The sequence below is a fragment of the Macrobrachium nipponense genome, chromosome 10 (genome assembly GCF_015104395.2).
Source record: "Macrobrachium nipponense isolate FS-2020 chromosome 10, ASM1510439v2, whole genome shotgun sequence".
Classification (NCBI taxonomy): Eukaryota; Metazoa; Arthropoda; class Malacostraca; order Decapoda; family Palaemonidae; genus Macrobrachium; species Macrobrachium nipponense.
In genome coordinates, this window is record NC_087204.1 from 101,141,439 (window position 1) to 101,164,563 (window position 23,125).

Here is a 23,125-nt window from a genome sequence, read left to right on the forward strand (position 1 = left end):
AGTCTCCCACCAAAGGTACGACAGGGAAGGACTTTTGAACTTGTGAAAATAGGAGAGAGAGAGAGAGAGAGAGAGAGAGAGAGAGAGAGAGAGGAGAGAGAGAGAGAGGGGTGGGGGTGCATGTCTAGACTCCTGGAAATTATGGAACACGAACTTTCTTATAGTAAAACTATAAATACGAGTGAACATTCGAACACATATAAATTTTTTAAAAATCAAGTGTCACTTAAAATAGTAAGTCCGTTAAAATAAGGTAATACCCTCTGAAAATATTGACGCATCTCGAGGTTTCTTTGTTTTCATGTCTGGGCCAATCAGGAAGCGTTTTTCCCTTCTCAGCTGAAAAGGGAGTTGCATGGACTCTTGCCATTGGCTGATAGTGACAGCTAGTGAAAAAGTTTTCGGGAGCACTGTCAATTGGACCGAGTCACTGTCCTAGTGAGATCAACTGTGATAGTCAGACATTCCCTTAAAATATTGTGGCTACGAATAACTGAGGTTAGTATCGTTGTGATGCAAAAACTTTTCGGTCAAAATGGAGCTTCGTAACGTATCCAAAGGCGTGTCGTGTTGGCCCTAAGAGAAACTGAAGACTGTGACCAATTTCTGCTGCCTTTTACTTGGCCCCAGAGCCGGCGAATTCTGACAGTGTGAGGTTATGCAGATGCAATGCTGCTGGAGGGATGGCTTTCCATGTGTATTATAATTCAACTACCTGGCTTTTCCAGGAGGAAGATGGAAGAGGGATTTTGTCCGCAATTTTGAGGAAATTTAAATACCGTGCCGATGAAGGGATTGCATACCAGGCGTATTATTCAACTGCCTGGCTTTCCAGGAGGAAAAGTGCGGAGATTCATGCACTAAGAGATGTTTCCAGCTTATGCCTTGTACAATAGGCTTTCATTAACCAGTGCTAGCTTTTCCAGGACGACAATGGAAGAGATTCTGGAACAAAGGGAGGTTTCCAGCCTAGGCCTAATGCAATAGGCATACATTAACCGATATTGGAGTTTCCGGGAGCAAAGTCGAAGAGATTCTGGAACTAAAATTAAGGTAAGGAAGGTTCTCTACATAGGCTCCGTAGAATAGCTTTAACTAATGTGTTAGTTTTTCCAGGAGGGAAATGGAAGATGTTCTGGAACTAATATTAAGGTAAGGGAGGTTCCCAGTATAGGCTCAAGAGAATAGGCATTACAATAACCAATTTTGTGGTATCTCTTTAATCAGAGGGAAGGGCGTAAAGCACCGGCCTAAATGACGACATCACGTTTCTTGTTTTTTTAAGAATTTTTTTGGCACCGACTGCTTGAGATTTTTACCTCGTAAAGGTTACTTTGTAGAAGTAGGTTATTTGTATTAAGATGGTCTTTTTGCCAGCAGGGGTTCTTGTCCATATGAACAGCCCACGAGTGTGCTTTTACCTGTGAATGGGAAGTGTGGTCTCTGCTAATGTAACAGATAGGACAGGATAGTGTTATGGATTTAGTCCGTTTAATAATCTGATGGTGTCTGTTCGTTTGAGAGTTGGTGTGATAACTGGGAGGCTCGATGTTTGGCAGTGAAGCCGTGAAGGAAAATAAGAATTTTTAATTAAGGAAATTGGTAGTTCTACCGAAGAGCCCCGCATGGAGATAATGGATTTTTTTTTTTTTTACTAAAGTAAAAGAATGATTATGAAGTAATACGGGTGGGATAATGTTTATTTTACCTTAATTTGAATTTTATACAGTCTTTTGTTTACTTTTTTACCTAGAAAAGCTCCGCCGCACACTTCAAGTACCCCAGCCCATCGAAGATGAATGGACGTACAGGCATAAAAAAAAAAAAAAAACTTAAATTTGTCATTTCGGTGAATCTGTCAAATTACCTCTCCTGTACTGCATTACCTACCTACTACCTTTGCTATATTGTTTAAAAAATCGTTGATATTGACATCTCCGTGCAGACAACTACTTCAGTTTGTTGATGTTTGCTAAATCATTCGAGGCAATGATGCAAATGAGTTTATGGAACTAGGCATACTTTAAAACGGTGTCCGGAAACCATAAGTGTTTTGGATTTCGGTAGATAACTACAAATGGTATGATCATTATAAGCACAGAAGTTTGTGTGTATGCAGCAGACTTCAAGCTTAACCACAGTGGGGCCCCTCCATTCAAAGTATCAATTTTGTTCTCCCTTTTCACTTTACTTTAGATGCATGAGTTGTACGTGCAAATATTATCAGGAGGTTGCAATGACTTTCACTAGAATAAATTATTTAGTATTGGTTAGCATCATGGAAATTGTTTTATCAGCATTTTGGTCTGCAACTTTTTTTTTTTCAAATTATTCGAACGTAAATTCAAAGCTGTTGTGAAAAACCAATTCTATAAGCCCTTTATGCCATTATCCCGTTTTCAGTTTCCACTGCAGATTATTTTTCCAGGGAAAAGGCTGTTGTGTTATTGAGAGAGAGAGAGAGAGAGAGCGCACGCGCGCGCACACCCACACACACACAGTAGCTGCTGGGGAAAATCGTTGTAAATCGCTGGTGTGCCGGCTTTACAAACCTTGCAACAGTTATCGAAGAGGCAAACGGAGAGATTTTTTGTAATTTTTTTTTTATTTACAAATTATCTCAATAATAACGTAAGGAGGGTGAAATCGTTCTTTTACACCCCTGGTAAGTTTATATCGAATTAGCCACTCTTTAAAAATAGTTTTATCGAATTAATTAGTTTGTAAAAAATATAAAACTTTGCTAATTCGATACTCTGTTTTATGTCTGATTAGCCAGTTTTTTGAAACGCATCGAATTAATAAAATTTTCAATTAGTTTATATCGAATTAGCCAATTTTTAAAATCTTATATCGAATCAACAAATTTTAAAAATCTTTTATATTTAATTAGCCAGTGTTTAAAAGTGTGCAATGGAAATAGCCAATTTCTGAAATTTTTTGAATTGACAAGTTTTAAAAAATTAGCCAATTTTTGAAATTCTATGTCGAATTAGCCAAGTTTAAAAAGTATCGAATTACGCAATTTTCAAGTTGATCTAATTAGCCAACTATTAGAATAGTTTTATGTCGAATTCAACCGTTTTCAAAATAGTTTTATATCGAATGAGTAAATTTTAGAAAATTGTATCGAAATAATCCATTTTTATAAGATTTTTTTATATAGAATTAATTCATATTTTAAGAGTATTATATCAAATTAGTCCAAACTTTTAAGCCACCAAAATATGAGAAGCTTAACCAGACAGACAAAATGCTTCACGATCCATAACGCTGTTAATGATGTCTTTCGATGCGGGTTTAGACCAAAAGAGCTCTCTTCTTGCTCTTTCATTCGAAGTCTTTCAAATGACATTAAGCGGGACTCTCGACCATAAGCACAGTTGTTTGACTTGATCAGATAACCCTTGGTAGATCTAGTGTACCTATCCGCGGCGGCCCAGAGTATGGCAGTTGCGGTTTTTCTATGCAGTTTTACCTCCTGAACAAGAATTTGAAGTAATATTTATTCGGACGACTCTAATTTACCTTTGAACTCTATCCTACGGTAAAGGGGATTCCCATTGGGAACCGGGGTTTTGGGTGGGGACAAAACCCCAACTCAATCCTACGGTAAGGGGGACCCCCAGTGGGAACCGGGGTTTTGGGTGGGGAGAAACCACTTGGGGGGAGATTTTGCAGTGTTATTGTGGTATTTCCCACATTTATCACTTAAAAACACGAAATATAGCGGAAATAAGAAATAAAACTAGCGATAATGGAGCCGTTCCACATCCATATTCGTCTACTACTACTACTACCACAACACTGAATCCTACTATGCGCTAATGCTACTGCGCATGCGCTAACTGTAAGGGAGCTTTTGGCCTAAACTCAGACTTCTTAGTGAGGAAAGAAATGGGGGTTTACGGGAGGGATATATGTATTTAGCCAAACACGTTACAGTATGACCCCTACATTGCTACCGGACTGAGTGAAGGATTGGGTGGTAACAGGGTTCCCAGATTTGGCAGTTTCTCACCAAATTTGGCTTTTTTTCCTAATTTGGTGGGTAAAAATTCACTTTGGCTGGTTAGTGGTATTTTGGCTGATTTTCAAACACTTTCCATTTGAGCTAAACACTGATCCAACGTTTGAGGAATCTCTCCCCAGATTGGGAATTTTTGAAGGTTTTCAGGAAAATCTGGGGAATTTGAATAGGTTTTCAGTAAAAACTTGGTAACATTTAAGCAAAATATGTAGATGGAATTAAAATAAAAATCACACACACACCATAGACCACAAAACAGGCTGCCGGATTCTCAGAGAACGAGCCTCATTTCAAAATTTCAATTCATTCTCGTTTTTTTCCTGTATTCTTATATTAGTTTATATTATCTAACTAAAACTATGATGCCGCTATACAAGCATATATATGATAAAAAAATATGCATTTATAAAGATAAATATAACGCACATATATTTGCCGGTTGTTTGGGTTGGTTTGGATTTCCATTTAGCGGGATTTTGCCTGGTTTCATGGTAGACTTTGGCTGGTTGGTAGTGGTGTCATCTGGGAACCCTGGCTGGTAACCATACGTTGAGTTACATAAAAGCATTTACCTAATTTGTTTATTAAACGTGTTATGTGAATTCTAGTGTTTATTCCTTTTCCTTTTTCCATAGTATTTGTATAATAACTGTTTTGAAATATCCCCACCTAATCATTTCACCATATATAACTTGAAATATTATGTTATAATTGAGGACAGACACCTAAAAATGCCTACGTGTTGATATAGAACTCAGTTTTAGGACGTTTCGATACCTACCTACCTACCTGTTACGTGAAATTGCACATTGCGTTGCATATTACATACACACTCCCTATATCATTTATACACAAGTCAATCCCTCCCCTTTCCAGTATTCACGACTGGCTCTTTACGTTACACCATTTACAATTCATTTCTCACCGATACCAATACCTAGATTAAAGTTTGCCATTATTATTATAAAACCTACATTTAAATATTTAACATATAAATATATAGTTTGCCATTATTATAAAACCTACATTTAAATAATTCCATCATACAGTTTTACAGACATTACAATTTACACCTCCCTTCCACTTTCCTTACTATTATGCAGTTATGTATGGTTACTTTTAACATTTTACAACACTTCCACACCCATCACAGTTAGGTTTATATGTCATTTTACCTACTGAGGGCCGAATCCCCTCCCCCAGTTAGGCAACATACCCTTAGGTTTAGTTTGTTATATGTTGGTTTACCTACTAGTTTTACTTCCTTGAAGGGGGTTACCCGGTTAGGCTAGGTTGGTTAGTTCTTCAAGGGTGGATACCGGGGGGGGGGGGGGGGGGTGGTGGGGGGTTGGTTAGGTTACATTTCCTACTTGGTTACCTACTACGTTAGGTTTGGTTAGGTTACATTCCTTACTAGGTTAGGTTAGGCCTTTAAGGGGGGGTACGGGGGGCAAAGCCCCCATGGTCAGGCAATATCCCCTACTAGCTTAGGTTAGATTGGTTAGGTTACATTCCTTACTAGGTTAGGTTTAGGCCTTTAAGGGGGGGTACGGGGGGCGAAGCCCCCCTGGTCAGGCAATATTCCCTACTAGGTTAGGTTAGGTTACATTCCTTACTAGGTTAGGTTAGGCCTAGTATTTCCCTACTAGGTTAGGTTAGGTTACGTTCCTTACTAGGTTAGGTTAGGCCTTTAAGGGGGGGTACGGGGGGCGAAGCCCCCTGGTCAGGCAATGTTCCCTACTAGGTTAGGTTAGGTTGGTTAGGTTACATTCCTTACTACGTTGGGTTAGGCCTTTAAGGGGGGGTACGGGGGGGCGAAGCCCCCCTGGTCAGGCAATGTTCCCTACTATGTTAGGTTAGGTTAGGTTACATTCCTTACTAGGTTACGTTAGGCCTACTATTTCCCTACTAGGTTAGGTTAGGTTAGGTTACGTTCCTTACTAGGTTAGGTTAGGCCTTTAAGGGGGGTACCGGGGGCGGGGGGGCGAAGCCCCCCTGGTCAGGCAATGTTCCCTACTAGGTTAGGTTGGTTAGGTTACATTCCTTACTAGGTTAGGTTAGGCCTGTAAGGGGGGGTACGGGGGGGTGAAGCCCCCCTGGTCAGGCAATATTCCCTACTAGGTTAGGTTAGGTTAGGTTGGTTAGGTTACATTCCTTACTAGGTTAGGTTAGGCCTAGTATTTCCTTACTAGGTTAGGTTAGGTTACGTTACGTTCCTTACTAGGTTAGGTTAGGCCTTTAAGGGGGTAGGGGTCGGGGGCGAAGCCCCCTGGTCAGGCAATATTCCCTACTAGGTTAGGTTAGGTTAGGTTGGTTAGGTTACATTCCTTACTAGGTTAGGTTAGGCCTAGTATTTCCTTACTAGGTTAGGTTAGGTTACGTTCCTTACTAGGTTAGGTTAGGCCTTTAAGGGGGGGTACGGGGGGCAAAGCCCCCCTGGTCAGGCAATGTTCCCTACTAGGTTAGGTTAGGTTAGGTTACATTCCTTACTAGGTTAGGTTAGGCCTTTAAGGGAGGGTACGGGGGGCAAAGCCCCCTGGTCAGGCAACATTGCCTACTAGGTTAAGTTCCCTACTAGGTAAGGTTACATCCCCTGCTAGGTTAGGTTATGTTAGGTTGGTTTGGTTCTTTAAGGGGGGTTACAGCAGGCCCAACCCCACCCCTGGTCAGGCAACATCCCCTACAAGTTTAATTAGTTTTGTTATATGCTAACCTATGTTTAGTTTGGTCTTTTGTATTTATTAAAACAACTATAGGCCCTATTACACATTTACCACCCAGGACTTAAATCCCATCCCCTCCTGGGCCCGTTATATATGTATTTGTATTATTTCATATTTTGAACCCATCCCACATTTACATTTAGTTCCTTAACTACCCATTTACTTTTATTACCCTTAACATTGCCAACTTATCTTGTTAAGTGCTTGTTCATTTACCTCAGCCCCACCCTGCCTCAACCAATAGCATCAAAGCATTTTTACTACTCCACCCCACCTCTCCTACCCTGTTTTCTACGGTCTGGCCTCCTGCCACCTCCTAACTGTAGAACTCCAACACTGTTGAATCTGCCGCCATGACATCCACTGCTGCATCTACTTCACGCTCGCCCCAGCCCCTCACCAGGAACTCTTTGCCAACTTCATGTAACAATTGTTACATGAGTTACAAAGATTTTTCTGCCTTTTACTCAGGTAATTATGATCGACTAATCGGTTTTTGCCAGGACCACGGCCTCCTGAGAAAGCAGGTCTTTTGCCCCCCATTCAGTCGACTCCAAGATACGGGAGGAGAATGTATAACTTCGTCGGGTACTTGGCTGTTGCTTATTTCAAGCTGCATTTTGAGGAATCCAAGACCCGCCTCCACGCACATCTTAAAAGCAGCTGCTGCTTTGTACCCTCCCACCCTTTAAGGTAAGGTCCAAACATTATTCTTAATTATTATGTTTTAGGAAAGTGAGTGTTAGGCTTTCGCCGAAAGTTGCGTCAAGGTATGTTACTATTCAGTGGTGTGCTGCTAAGACAACTCGTATCTTCCACCTTACCCCGCCCACCCCCTGTGCGTTACCCCCCACCCCCCCTTAGTGAACATATGGCTCCGTGGTGGTTGGGGAATTTAAATATGGCGGCTGTGTTTACATTTCCTTCACCGTAACTAATACTTGGTACCTTCCTATAGGACCGTTCTTCGGTGACTTAGACTATGGCAATTGACATTTTCTATGTTATTTTAGTTGCTTTACAAGGGTTGTAAGGAATATTTTTTTCGTTTGGTTGGAACTAAACTTTAATATACCTTTGAGTTTGGTGCGGCTATTATGTAACTTTCAAAGGTCAATTACTGCTTAGTTACAGCCGGCCGAATGGATATTACTTTTAAATCTTGTACAGTAACTCAAATAACATAGGAATCAGTCAATTGCCATAGTCTAAGCCACCGCGGATTGCTTCTGTAGAAATACCTAACCCTTTATTACTCTGCGATCGAGAGATTCTAACTATGAATTTTTTCCCATCAATTTTCGAACAAAGGAGCTGATATGAAGCTAATTCCATAATCCCTTTATGCCATTATCACGTTTTCAGTTTCCGCTGCAGATTTTTTCCCAGGGAAAAAGCTGTGTTGTGGTATTCCGCGAGAGAGAGAGAAGAGAGGGCGCGCGCGCGCGCACACGCTGTAGCTGGGGAAAATCGCTATGAATCGCTAGTGTACGGGTTTTACAAACCCTGCAACAGTTATCGAAGAGGCAACGGAGATTTTTTCAGTTCATTTATTGACAAGTAACCTCAATCAATAATAACCTAGGGAGAGTCAGATCGTTCTCTTACACCCCTGGTAAAAGTTATATCGAATTAGCCACTTTATTTGATTAGTTTTATCGAAAATAGTGAATTTTTTCAAATTGTTTATCGAATTAGCCAATTTTTATAAGTTTTATCGAATTAGCCAATTTTTTAAAACATCGAATTAAATTTTTAAAGTAGTTTTTATCGAATTAGCCAATTTTTAAAACCTTATATAGAATCAATAAATTTTTAAAATCTTTTATATCTAATCAGCCAATGTTTAAAAGTTTTGTATGGAATTAGCCAATTTCTGAAATTTTTTTGAATTGACAAGTTTAAAAAAAATTTGTATCGAATTACGCAATTTTTAAGTTGATCTAACTAGCCAACTTATAAAATAGTTTTATGTCGAACCCACCCATTTTAAAAAATAGTATGTGAGATAGGTCAATTTTCAACAATTTTATATCGAATCAACCATTTTTCAAAAGTTTTATATCGAATTAGTAAATTTTAGCAAAATGTATTGGAATCAGTCTAAAAAAAATTTATATAGAATTAACCAGTTTTTTAGTTTTATATCAAATCAGTCCGAACTTTTAAGCACACCAAAAATATGAAAAGCTTAATCAGAGACAAAATCCTGCACGATCCATAACGTCGTTAATAACTACTATATCGATGCGAGTTTCGACCAAAAGAGCTCTCCTCTTGCTCCGTCATTCGAAGTCTCTTTCTTATGGCATTAAGCGTGAATTTCGACCATTAGTGCATTTGTTTGACTTACCAGATAACTTTTTATTGATGCGCGATTGAGAGTTGCTAGCTATGTTGTTTTTCCAGCAATTTTCGAGCAAAGGTGCATTTTTAACGAAATTCTTCTAGTACAGTCTTTATCACTTAGGTTCTTACCAGAATATTGAGACACTTCCTACGATATACATGAACTAATCCTGCAGTTTGTGGGAACTGGATAAAATACGAACGTGTGGTTATATGTTAATTTTCCTTGACAGAAACATGACAAAGGATAGGATCTAGTTATGGAAATTTCAATTTTACACAGATTGAAAATGTCAAACCTACAACTTGAGCATCTGGTGTAAGCCTTAGCCATGTTAACACTAACCTCGCCCAGCCCTCTACTTCGAAATTTATAAACACAATTATGATAAACATTCACCGTGTGTTATAAACAAAACCACGTGGATCTTGGACATTTTGAACACGTCAAGTGTATTTTAATTGTTTTACAATATTCTTACATACATTTACCTTTTAATTTGTTTCAAAAGATTGTTTTATCAGCTGCATTGCTTAAATGGTCTTTGCTAAACTACCATGTTAAGTTATTTATCATGCTAATAAACCTCTTAAATAAAAGGGTACATGTCACTGGCATTATTATGCATTTTAACACTTATAAGACAACTGGCTTGGGATTCTGTATCATTACTACAATTACCTGTGTTAACTGTGGGACATCTTAGGCTAGGAATTCTGTATCAGTAATATTATCTGTGTTAGCTGTGGGACATCTTAGGATTGGAATTCTTTATCAGTACTAATATCTCTGTTAGCTGTGGGACATCTTAGGATTGGAATTCTGTTTCAGTATTGTTATCTGTTAGCTTGTGGGACATTTAAGGATTTGGAATTCTTTGTTTCAGTCTTCGTTATCTCTGTTAGCCTGTGGGGAACATTCTCATAGGCTTGGGAATTTGTGTTTCAGTATTGTTATCTGTGTTAGCTGGGGGTGGGAGCAAAGACTTAGGCTTGGAATTTTTGTATCAGTACTATTATTCTGTGTTAGCTGTGGGGCAAAATTAGGCTTTGGAATTTTTGTATCAGTGCTATTCATTCTGTGTTAGCTGTGGGGGCAAAATTAATTAGGCTTGGAATTTTGTATCAAGGTGCTATTATCTGGTGTGCTGTTGGGGGCAAAATTAGGCTTGGGAATTCCTGTATCTGTTACTATTGTTGTTGTATACTGTGTGGCAACTTAGGCTTGGAATTCTGTATCAGTGCTATTATCTGTGTTAGCTGTGGGACATCTTTGGCTTGGAATTCTGTATCGGTACTATTATCTGTGTTAGCTGTGGGATACCTTAGGCTTGGAATTCTGTATCAGTAACATCTTGTGTTACCTGTGGGATATCTCAGGCTTGGAATTCTGTATCATAATTATCTGTGTTAGCTGTGGGACATCTTAGGCTGGGAGTTCTGTATCAGTACTATTATCTGTATTAGCTGTGGGACAATTTAGACTTGGAATTCTGTATCAGTAATATTGTGTTAGCTGTGGGACACTTTAGGCTTGGAATTCTGTATCAGTACTGTTACGTGTTAGTGTAGGACAACTTAGGCTTGGAATTCTGTATCAGTACTATCTGTTTTTTGTGGGTATTAAAATAAACTGTAGTTTAAGTAGACCCCAGAGGAACAATTTTTAGAAGCATCATGAAAACCGTAAAATATCTAGATGATGCGTAGAATATTTCGAAGATGAAAGAGGTAAAGGCAGCGTTTCCCATATAGGCTCATGGCCTGTTTGCTATTACAATAGTTAATTTTTATACATTCAACTTACCCGTCAGATATATACATAGCTATTACTCCGTCGTCCCCGACAGAAATTCGAATTTCGCGGCACACGCGGCCGGTAGGTCAGGTGATCTACCCCCCGCCGCTGGGTGGCGGGAATAGGAACCATACCCGTTTTCTAATTCATAATTCTGTCGCTTGGAATGTAAACAACGTTTGCAGTTCCTCCTGATGGATTTTAGTGTTTCATCGCCATCGATCGTCTGGGATAACTTTTACAGGGAAGTAATGGATCTTTGGTTCGGCATACGCTTTTGTTAACTTTTTGATAATATTAACTTCGAAAATTTCGAAGATTAGTGACTTGTAACTACCAAAGTTTTCGGTAGACACTCATGCACTTTCACGAAAGTGAATTACTTATACTTTCATGAAAGGGAATTACTTTTATTTATTCGTTAATACAAATAAGTGTTAGTTTTGATTGAGAAATTGGTATATCTTTCTTCCTAGTTGGGGGAAGGTCAGAAAAGTAAACTTATCCTTTAGAAGCTTTATTAGTCTCTGGTTGTTAACGAGCAATTATAGTAGTAACAGTACTAGTAGTTGATGCATCCTCATCACCTTCTTACTCCGCAGAATCTACAATATCATATTTGCAAATTGTAGACTTTGGATATAGTTCAAATGCGAACTCTTTGAACGTAAGAAGTGAATATAGTGTTCCCCCATTACAATGGAGGGTGCGTCTGATCGGCTCTTGTCTCGCTCTCAGGTCTAGACCTCTTCCAAGCTCACAAGTCCAGAGGAGAAGGAATGTCGAAAAACCGTAAGGAGGTTTCAGAGAATCCCCACCGGTCAGGCGTCCCTCGGCAGGTTCTGTAGAGCGTCCCAGACTGCCAGGGATAGCCATTGGAAAGGAATCCTAAAACAGCTGTTTCCTTTCCCCTTTTTAAATAGACCTAACTTGTTCCATGGATGGATAGGAGAACTTCGAATGAATGAATTTGACGAAGATCCTCGTATAATGCCTTCTGGTAGAATTATTTTTTTTTCGCAACTAGACGAGAACGCTATCCCATGGGGGTATGAAATTGTTATTTCAACATAAGATTCCCCATCGGTGCATTTTTAGATATAGATCTATTCTGATTAGAATGATTTAGATTATTTGTCAATCGAATGATTTGAAATTATGGATCTCGTTGAGTGATAAAGCATATATGTAAGACTTTTTAAGCTTCTAGCTCCTACCAGTGTTAGGACAAATCGCCTTAGGCTACGGTATGGCATGGCATACTCACATACCGAAATTTATGCTATAATGGTCAACTGAAATCCTTACAAAATTTCCTAAATTAATACGGTTTACCTTAATGTAACAGTATTATAGAGTATTCTATTACGCTAGAGTATGAGTTATATGATGCTTTCGTGTCTTCGAGAAGTGATCGGAGAAGCATATCTTTATTGGTGAATTGAGAGTAGGATAGAAACATTTTTCTTCGTGTTAGAAGAGGTTTCCATGAATTACCAGTACCCTTCTAGGACTTTCCTAGGAAGAAATTGTTTAAAAGGATTGTTTAGACGACACCTATTTAGTTTCTAGACTTGTCGAAGTCTCGTTCGCTTAATTATGCTTATATAAAGCTTCCTGAAGCTCGATAAAATTTTAATAGATTCATTTATTAAATGGAGTAACTGGCAACTCTGGAAAGGGAAGGCCAGTCGGCTTTCGAAGACTGCTTTCGCTTTGAATTGAGAGACCAGCGGCAGTACCATGTTGTTCTCAGTCGTGAGCGGTCGGTTACAGCTCTCTCTCCTGCGGAATGGGATAACTAACCGTATCTCTTCCCTACAATCGTGGTCTTAGCCTCGGATTGAGGGAATACCTAAGCTGTCATAAATAAATATTGTCTGCCTTTTGTTAGGAAGCTTTCAATAAGAAAGATATTACAACCTTTCAATGCTGTTTACCGTAGATAACATGATTAAAGGATTCTAATGCAGCAGAACATTATATTATTTAATGCACTAATACTTACGAAAGCATGTCTTATTAGAGTACATACTTAGTGAGAAGAGAGATGTAATCGAGATTCACTTCAAGACTACGCTATGGTTAAGTCTTTCGAGAAACGACACAACCGTATTTAGAATCGGATATTGCGCAGAAGTTGTATGAGTCGAATGGGAAACATTCTTTTAGTGGGAAATGGTTTCCCTGAATGGATTATACTACGTATATAATAGTTTTTCATAATAAGAACGGAATTAACATATGAAGGATGTCGGGTACCATAAAGACACAGATGTTCTGGCACATAACATAAAGATAATTAGTAGGAGGCGCCAGCCCAAATATTTCTTGTTCAGGAAAAAAAGAGAGGGGGGGGATACGGAAGAATTAACCGAGGAAAGAAAAATTCCCCTTCCGATATACTCGAATTAGAGGAAAATTGAGAAGAAAAATCCAACTATGGATGTACTGTAAAATTATAGGATTCTTACAGCACCTCTTCTTATTTTGATATCGAGATTTCCTGACCACGGTTGCAAGTAATGGGCCAGAAGCGTGACGCCTCCCAGGAGCGAGGCGCCAGGCAAGCGCGAGGACGCTGCGAGGCGCGTGACGCCAACCAGAAGCAGGACGCCTCCCAGGAGCGAGGCGCCAGGCAAGCGCCAGGACGCTACGAGGCGCGAGACGTCAACAAGAAGCGTGACGCCTCTCAGGAGAGAGTCGCCAGGCAAGCGCGAGGACGCTCCAAAGCGGTTGACGCCAGCCAGAGAACATGACGCCTACCAGGAGCGAGGCGCCCCCCCCCCTCTAGGCAAGCGCCAGGACGCTTCGAGGCGCGAGACGTCAACTAGAAGCGTGACGCCTCTCAGGAGAGAGGCGCGAGGCAAGCGCGTGGACGCTCCAAGGCGCGTGACGTCAACCAGAGGCGTGACGCCTCCCAGGAGAGAGGCGCCAGGTAAATGCGAGGACGCTGCAAGTAGCAAGACGCCAGCCAGAAGCGGGACGCCTCCCAGGAGCGAGGCGCCAACCAGGCGCAAGACATCAGGATCTCCAATTTCTCAGTATTTGGAGATAGACTTCAAGAGTTCCTCTTTGAGAACTGACACAAGATCAGTTTTTTCCTGACAGGGACACAAGTTATCGCACAGGCGGCCGTGGCCCTTGTCAGGATTAACTGAAATTGCGGAAGTCTCTAACAAGAACAGACTTCTCATGTCAGGTGATATAGTGGTCGCGTGAGCGACTTCTTTCCTGGCAAAAGGAGTTGTTTTGGGAGAAACTTTCTTTGCCAGATCAACCCTCTACTGACAATTATTCTAGAATCGCACAGGCGAACGTAGTACGTGTCAGGATAAGTGGGTTCTTCTGCTTTATAGTCCTTTACATGGTGAAGAGAACCAATATCTTTAGAAGTCTCTCGCTTTCCTCAACCTTATGAGACAAGTGATAGAAAATATATCGGACTCATAAGTTAATCTGGGTGCAGGTTTTAGAAAGACCTTGGCAACCCCTTTTTTATTGCACGTTTTTGGCTATGTCCCTTGAACAATGCAGCTGCTCTCTCTCTTTCATTGTTATTAACAGGATGTTATATTATCCTACTCCTATGTAAACATATAACAAGGGAGACCTTGTAATGTTTTGGTACTGGAAAAGACTCATAAGAGCTCTCAGTTATGGGTTGAGAGGGCTTTCAAGTATTTGAACCGTACTTACGGCTGATGTCCTAGGATAGGAATCTTGAATGATTCTCCTCGATCCTGGTCATTTATTAGGAGAATAGGATAATAATAATTTGTTGTTTTGCTGAATAACGATGATAGAATTTTCCATTCTCTCGTTGCCCAGGCACAAGGACGGGAAGAATGATTATAAGAGAGAGGTAGCAATCTACGCCATCTTTATTTTAGAAAGGGGAATAAAATTTAGTCTTTTTTCCCCTAAAATATAAACTCTTTACAGAATGTAAGACAAAGGGCGTCAAAGAAAGAGAGGATAATACGTTATGCCTCATTTTAGACTTAGAGAGGTTGGATTCACAGAGGTCACGTTCTTCTCATAGCAAGTTTTGCAAGTCTTTTCCAAGACAGTCTGAATATTCTTTCAGCATCTATTTTCAATGGACCTTAACAACCTCTCCACTCTGAGTCTGTCTGCGTGGGGCCAAGGGACTTGACCAGAAGTGGACATGAATGAGAGGATGTTTCAAGGTAAATGACAGTAGTCATGAATAAGATATATATGATTACTGCAGGTCGTGTAGAGGGAATGAGAAAACTGTCCTCTTCCGATATCTCTGTGAACCACATAGCGGTTTTTTCTTCCCTTTCAGAGGAAGAATCACCTTTGTATATTTCTGCTATCAAAGAACGCAGTAAAAGGCTATATACTCTGTCTCTATAAAGGGAATTGGAGATAGCAGAGCATTAAGATCTAAGGGATCTTATACAATACCTCTATACGACAAGACTAGGAGATCTGATAATTACAATGGGATCCTATTTGGGCCTCAGATTCAGTGTTCTGACAAGATGGAACTGCTCCTCATCAATGTTTCTTCTTGGTACTAAAGGACCAAAATGACGAGTGAAATTTGGGAGGGCTTGGAATCTGGAATCAAATTCTAGAAAGACTAGGCAATGGGTTCCTGCCAGCATGGTATGTTTGGCAAAAGAACTAAAACCTTTTATTCCTGGATCAACGCTTTCAGATAAAGGATTCGTTGTCCAGGCAATGTATTTACATTCTCATCTACAAAAGGAGATAAGGTTTAAACGTTTGCTGACAGAGTCTTTGCAAATACGATGGGGCTTAAAAAACCACTTCCCAGAAGGTTCGAAGAGATTTAAAGAGCTAGAAATCAGGAATCCTCCCAATTTCAGCTCAGAATCTCCTTAGACTTCCAGGCTCTTTCCCTGCCTTCGTGCAAGGATAGGGAAGATTTTGCAAAAAACAAGAGAACTCTTCAACATGTAGGAAGAGTGTTCGTTAGCAACGGAAGTATCAAGTATGATCCTCCTCGGAGGAAGACTGGTCTCTCGGACTATTAGATTTCCTATCGTCTACTGGATGTAGCTGACTAAAATTACCTCCCCTTGTTACGGAGGCCATAAGCTCAGTGAAAGAATTTCTTCCACCCTTTTTCCACATTCGTTCCTGATTAAACAAACCGATTGTGGATGTTCAGACTTTCGGACAATGTAGCGCCAATCAGGCGCAAATGCCAAACAGGAGTAAAGACGCCAGAGCAAGACAGTCCAAATAAACCAACTGTTCCATTGTACTGATGGGGAAAGGAGGACAAGGAGTAGGCCTCCAATCTGGCGCAGATGCGCTAGAGGCGAATAAATCAGGCAAATAAAGTGTCCGAGGTGGACATTGCCAGTTTTCATCGAGACTCTTTAACAAGCTCGAATCTCCAGCAAGTGGGGAGAAGTCAGCCAGGCGCGAGGAGCCAGCCAGACGCGAGCGCCAGGCAAGCGAGCGCCAGCCAGGCGCCAGGCGACAGCCAGGCGACAGCCAGGCGACAGCCAGGCGACAGCCAGGCGACAGGCCAGGCGACAGCAGGGAAGCAGGGACAGCCAGGCGAACAGCAGGCGCGAGACGCCAGGCAGGCGGGAGGGGGGCGAGGCGCCAGACTGGCGCGAGGCGCCAGGCAGGCGCGAAGCGCAAGCCAGGCTCTGGGCTTCATCCAGAAGAGTTCTATTTCAAAGAAAGCCCTGGTCTTCTTTGGAACAGTGGAATCTCTAAAGCACTTCTTGAGTAACTCGATGATTCCTTCAAACAGCTAAGAATTAAAAGCGCTTGAAGTGCGGGCTTTTAAACAATTCTTGTTCTTTCCATAACAATATGTCGTGAGAGACATATTAGCTGTAATAACGGGAGATGCAAACTCTGTGTTGACTCCTCTTTGCACGAAGGAGATCAAGTGGCCTATGAGAGATCCTTCTCTCTTTGTTATACGTGTCCACGGATGCGTTGCTGGGATAGGGAGACGACACTGATCCTTAACTAGTGAATTATTTTTTTAATTTTTTTTTTTTAACATAAGTGTATATTTTCTGGTTTATTTTGAAATGAGTTTGGGGATAGCTCTTTTCAAATTAAGCACAAACCCTCGTGTTAGGATCAGGTGATCGGGATCGGTGTTGTGCTCCTTAAATTATGCCAATAGGCATTGGTGTATTGTCATGTAAGTGGATAATACCCCAGTTGACAAATGACCACTAGATTCTGTCAAGTAAGTGGATAAGACCCATTGACAGATCTACAAGAACTCATAGGTCACATCCTCGCTGAGGCTCTTGAGACGAAGCAGACTACTAGCAATAGCTAGAAGAAGTCGAACCCTTCGTCTAAACACCAATAGGAACCAAGGTTTTTTATTTGATTTTATTACCTACAACGTATGTTGTTTACCTGTATATTCAGTAATAGCTGTCTTTTACCCTCCACCAATGGTGTGAATCAGCTATGTATATATCTGACGGGTAAGTTGAATGTATAAAAATGATATTGTTATGATACAATAAAGTTTTATACATACTTACCTGGCAGATATATACAATTAAATGGCCCACCCAGCCTCCCCTCAGGAGACAGCTGGAAGAAAAAATATGAATTAGAAAACGGGTATGGTTCCTATTCCCGCCACCCAGCGGCGGGGGGTAGATCACCTGACCTACCTGCCGCGTGTGCCGCGAAATTCGAATTTCTGTCGGGGACGACGGAGTAATAGCTATGTATATATCTGCCAGGTAAGTATGTATAAAACTTTATTGTATCATAACAATATAATTTTAATATTGTGTGATCTCTATAGTTTGATTGTTAAATAGTTATTGTTGTTTCAGTAAGATTTCTGATGAAGACCTGAAGTCGTGGACCTTCCACGATCTTATCAAATCGGCATGGGAGCAGAAAAAACTTGCATATGCTCTAGAAGTAAGTTTTATTTAAGATTATTACTTTCGTGAGGATTTTCATGATATTAACCTTAAAGACTAAGAAGCTTAACAGCTATAATGTATGTAGGCAAGGTCATTTCAGTAACTTTGTGGAAACTAGCCATGACAGGGACTGAAGTGGTAGGCCTGATTGTGAAAATAATGATCTGACTGATAAAAATTCTCTTTTCAGCAGTTGTTGGAGTAGATCGAGAAGCATTCACATCTAGCTACCTCTTATCTGGACTGAACCCAGTGACCATAATCTTTGCATTAACAGGAGGCTCCCTGGTTATGCACCTGGTGAGCTTCATTGTAATTAGGAATGGTAATGCGTCACCAATTAAAAGTGTTGAAAGGTTATGGTTATGTGTAAGTGTTCGTCTCTTAAGTGGTTGGGCGTGAATGGTAGCCTAAGCTATGGTACCACCTTTCCCCTTGGGGATCTAGATTGCAAATTTTCCTTCTCGTTTAAAGGCAAATCTTTAAGACCATCCTTCAGCTAGATGGGACTTCTGGTTAGTCTAAACTACTGTAAGGATATTCTCATTAATTAAAATCATTATCCCCCATTTTTCTAAGTTTAATTAGTTGCATTTTCTCATATGATATTAAGTTTTGAATAAGAACAAAACGGTGTAGAAGTGCGTTTAAAAGCACTTAACATATCTCAGAAACTTTGACACTTCACTGAAATAATAATTATGAGATCAATAAGTAAAGATTAAAAAAAAATCCACTAAAGATTTTTTTGCATGTGGTCTGACATTTTCAAATCCTCTCTACCATTCCTGAGACTTGTCTAATTACGTTTCATCTGAGGATGCTGGTTTTGGTATTTTTAAATGAGTACTGTAATATTATTTCATTGTCTACTATTTTGAAAGAAATAATAGCTTAAATGGTCAAATAATTGGAGAAGAACGACGATTTCAAGAACTTGTACTCAAATGGATGTTGCTAAAACCTGTAGATGGTCAGGGCTAAATTAATGTAATCTCGTCGTGATGTGAATTTTATATGTAATAAGTTTCAAGACTAAAAGGGCATTTGCAAAACTTTGATTGCCAAATCTAAATCAACTCCAGTATATCAATCTTGAGTTATTGTAGTCATCTTTCGATATGACCCAACAAGCATATTGGAGTTACATTGAAGTAATTTACCTGTTAACTTTGGGAAAAGTTTGGAGCCAAGACACCTTTTTTTTTTTTTTTTTTTTTTTTTTTTTTTTTTTTTTTATGGTTTTAAGATAAAATTGCTCTATACTAAACTGTACCCTCTCTTCCAGGGTACTGTTGTCAGCACAAAAATGGAACACACTAAGAGGAGGAATACTGCCACTTGCCATTTCAAGAATATTATGGAAACTATTTTTTTATTTTATTGTTAAACGGGTACTGTTCAACACAAGAAAAATGGAACACGCTAAGAAGAGTAACACTGCCACGTGCCATTTCAAGAATATTATGGAAAATATTATTTTATTAGTTGTTAAAAATTGTTCCTCCAATGGATTAGAAAATCTTCTAGGTACCTCCACCCATTTAACTTCATGTATTTGAATGTGCATCCAAATGAGTAAGAGACCTTTTCATTTTCACTTGTGCCAGGCCTCTATGAGACTTGAACAGGTGGCGAAACTAGCAAAAATCTTTGGTTATCAGTTGGTAGGTTCTCCTCTAGTTAGTTGGGTTCCCTGTCTTCCCTGTTATGTGATCTTTACACTATGGTATCTCATGTAGTGTGATCGTTTTCCAGAGTACTGTTGTGACTTATTTTGTCCTCTTAACTTTGCTCAGCAATCTCGAGAAATCTTCAAGGTGATATTCTTTTTCGTTGTGGAAACTCAACTACTGATGGTAGCTGGATAGTGATAAAGCAGCTACTAAACTTCAATATTTAGTGTTTTCGTTCTGGGAGGAATTCCTTTATGCACTGATGAGTTATGTTTTCTAGTGTCTTGTATATATTTTCATATACGTTTTTGAAATATTTATCTGAGTTTGTCTACATTTTCTCTTGCTTTCTTCGAAGGTGCTAGTCTCTGTAATACTGTAATTTATAACTGCCTGTCAGCAGGAAGCAGGTCGGGTACTTGATTGCTGGTATGAGGTTAGTACTTTTCAATAAGAAATCCATTTACCCGTTTTTGTGAGTAGTGGAATGTTCCTGCTATCAGAGACGGCAAGAAATACCCGAGTTGAATGGAGAGTAGCGAATGGTGCCAAAATGAAGCCTATATTTGCAATAGAAATAGAGGAACTATTAGAGCTAGATAAGTTTTTTCAGGTCTCTTTGGTTTTGAGTTGTTGGTCTAGAGAATCTATTTATCGTTTATTACGCATCATTAGATTGTTTTTGTGTTTCAGGTCTCTTTGGTTTTGAGTTGTTGGTCTAGAGAATCTATTTATCGTTTATTACGCATCATTAGATTGTTTTTGTGTTGCCCGTTCTCTTTAAATATAAGATACGAATTCAGGGCAGTTTATTAGAAATAGTATTCAATTAACATTTGAAGCATTGGATTATTTGTCATGCTGTAGTCACGTACCTAATAACCTAGCTTAATTAAGTTAGCTGAAAGCTCTTTGAATGGACATAGGTTACGTACCTAATAACCTAACTTTAGTTAGAGCTGATTTAATGGACATAGGTGGTCTTCTTCTTCTTCTTCTCTGGAGTAATTAAAATTTCTTTTTTTTTCACATTGAGGTCTTTGGCGTTTCCTTGGAGTAAGTAGGAACACTTAAGTATCAAAGTACATTACAAGATAGCGGCATTTTAAAGACTAACACCTTTAATTTCTTGCACATTTCAAATTGGAACTGGTGTCTATATGAGGAGGCTGATAAACTGTGGAATTATTTTTCTGACCGCATTGATGCCAATATTCTTACGCTAGAAAGGAAGTGTAATAATCCTTCGGAGCAGCCTCATTACCTTGGGTTTTATGTTGATGTAGTGTTCATATTCCTTTGATGATTGTATTTTTGATATTGCAGTCACTTGGTTTTCTGACTTTTTATCCATAAATGGGCCTTTATGCTATGAAAGCTTGCTTATTAGGCATTGCCCTTTCAAGCCTACTTCACGAGAATGTTAGATCATTTTTATCATCAGAAGGTGTCTCTCTCTTTATTACCTTTGAAGCAACAGTGAAGAAAAGGTTTACAGTATTTATAGTCACTTAGTTTTAAAAGTCATAGGTTTTCTGGATATAAAGCTCTCCAATTTTAATGGGGACTTCCCTCCTCCCACTTCCTTCGATTGCTACACACATCTATTCTGCAGAAATATGTAGGATGAAGGAAGTTTGAGAGATGAGAGACTGCCCCATTAGCAGGTGGAGACTCCAGTTACCAGTAACACCACTCTGTAATAGTTTAAATAGCTATTTGGCTGATCTTCTATTGAAGCATCTAGGCACAAGTGAAAAAAAGTTTTGTTTTCATTAAGCAAAAGGTGCATCTCGTGAAAGCACAGGTTTACATGACAATTCACTGGGTTGCTTTGCTTATGTGATTGTGCAAGTGCCATCTGCTGAGCAGTTGTTTTAACAAATATGACATTTTTGTATACTCACTTTCATCTTATCTTTCTTTCTAAGACTCGGGTTTATGTAAGTTTCACCGTGAAGTGTGTTTTGGCCGTATGTTAGCTTTTTATGAAGTATTGTTTTCAAGAAGCAGAATTATATAATATTCTTAGAGTTGCCATGCTGAAACTCTAACGAAGTGTTAAGAGTTACAAAACATTATTTGTGATTTATGAAGTAGATGGTAGGTTTCACTATAAAACATTGTGATATAAGTACATAATTGGCAAATTTTGAAATTGAAGTCAGGTTGCAAATCAGACCACCTTTCCCAATTTGATTCACTCCAGATCAATAATAATATCACCTTTTATGCATTCTATCTGTTACATTACTATACAATCTTGGACCACGACAATTAGACCTCGGCAATTTAATTGGTTGCATTATACCTTCGTACATAACTGCACTGTGAAAGTTTTCTTGGATTCTTGATAAACTCTGGGTCTAATGGCCTTCACGTAATCTACTTTGCCTTATAATCTTTTTCTCATTACATGTACAGACCATATCTTTGAGATGTCAATCAATTTCTCATCTTGAATACCACATTCTCTCTCTCTCTCTCTCTCTACCTTCCTCACTCGCTCTTCAGTCATATTTATGTTGTCTAGACATGATTCAGTATGTCCATTTTCTTTACATTAATGTGTGTACAGTAAAAGTGTCTGACTTCATTGTATTAATTTTTTTTTTTTTTTTTTTTTTTTTTAGTTTTTTTTTTTTTTTTTTTAAGGTATTTCTATCTTCTCACAGTGTTTGGTTAACTATATTCCAACATTCTCTCTCTCTCTCTCTCTCATAATTATGACGTAAGTATTCATGAAATATAAGGTGTACTACAGGGAAGGCATAAGCTCATCCTATAGTCAAAGTTAAGCTTGAAATATAAGGCAAACAATCAAAGCTAACAGACATCCTAAAAACAAAATCATCACAAACTGCAGCAAAGACTCAAAGCTAACAGACATTCTGAAAATAAAGCCATCACAAAGGAAGGCAAAATATCAAAGCTAACAGACAAAAAACTCAGGAAAAGTAACAAAGCTAACAGGCATCCAAAAGACAAAACCATCACAAACTAACGCAAATCAAAGCCAACAGACATCAAAATAAAACCAACACGAAGCAAAAAATCAAAGCTCACAGACTTCTTGAAGCTAAAACAATCACAATCTAAGGCAATGAAAGATAACAGGAAAAAACAGATGTCTAGAAGTTAAAACAATCACAAACTAAGCCAAAGAATCAAAGCTAACAGACATCCCTATGATAAAACAACCACAAACTACTGTGAACAATACTCTATAAGTAACTAAATTTCATCTTTACCATCGTCAAATGACATTTAGAATTGCAGAGCATCTGAAGCAAAGATTTGATTAAAACAAACCACTGTCAGGTAACTAGAAGTTCCTGGAATTTCATTACTATAAACACCCTGTTGAAAATCGACCTACACAAGAAAACTCCATTAGATTAAAACTTAGGAAACTTTTACTACGCCACTAAAATTTTCAAGTTTGAAATATTAAATTTTAAAAATCTATGAAAACTCTTAACGAACAATATGCTCCCTGCTTTAAAATACGACACAATAAAACCATGTATTATTTGTAAAATACCTTTAATAACAGTAATCTCGTTACTTTGTCTAAGTAAGGAAAGTTAGGAGCCACCAAAATAAATGTATTTATG

The 23,125-nt window shown here is 39.1% G+C and overlaps 1 long non-coding RNA gene across 5 annotated transcripts; it reads left to right on the forward strand.

Annotated features, from left to right (window-relative positions):
* The first annotated feature begins 391 nt into the window (after positions 1-391).
* LOC135223818 (uncharacterized) lies at positions 392-22,091 on the forward strand. Of its 5 annotated transcripts, none has more exons than XR_010316592.1 (5): positions 392-498; positions 927-1,053; positions 17,737-17,827; positions 18,023-18,132; positions 19,121-22,091. It is a non-coding gene; the product is annotated as an uncharacterized LOC135223818 (long non-coding RNA). The 5 variants fall into 5 exon arrangements; XR_010316594.1 differs by having other exon boundaries at positions 413-1,053; positions 19,121-20,121; positions 20,202-22,091; XR_010316591.1 differs by having other exon boundaries at positions 413-1,053; positions 18,023-18,201.
* Positions 22,092-23,125: the final 1,034 nt, after the last annotated feature.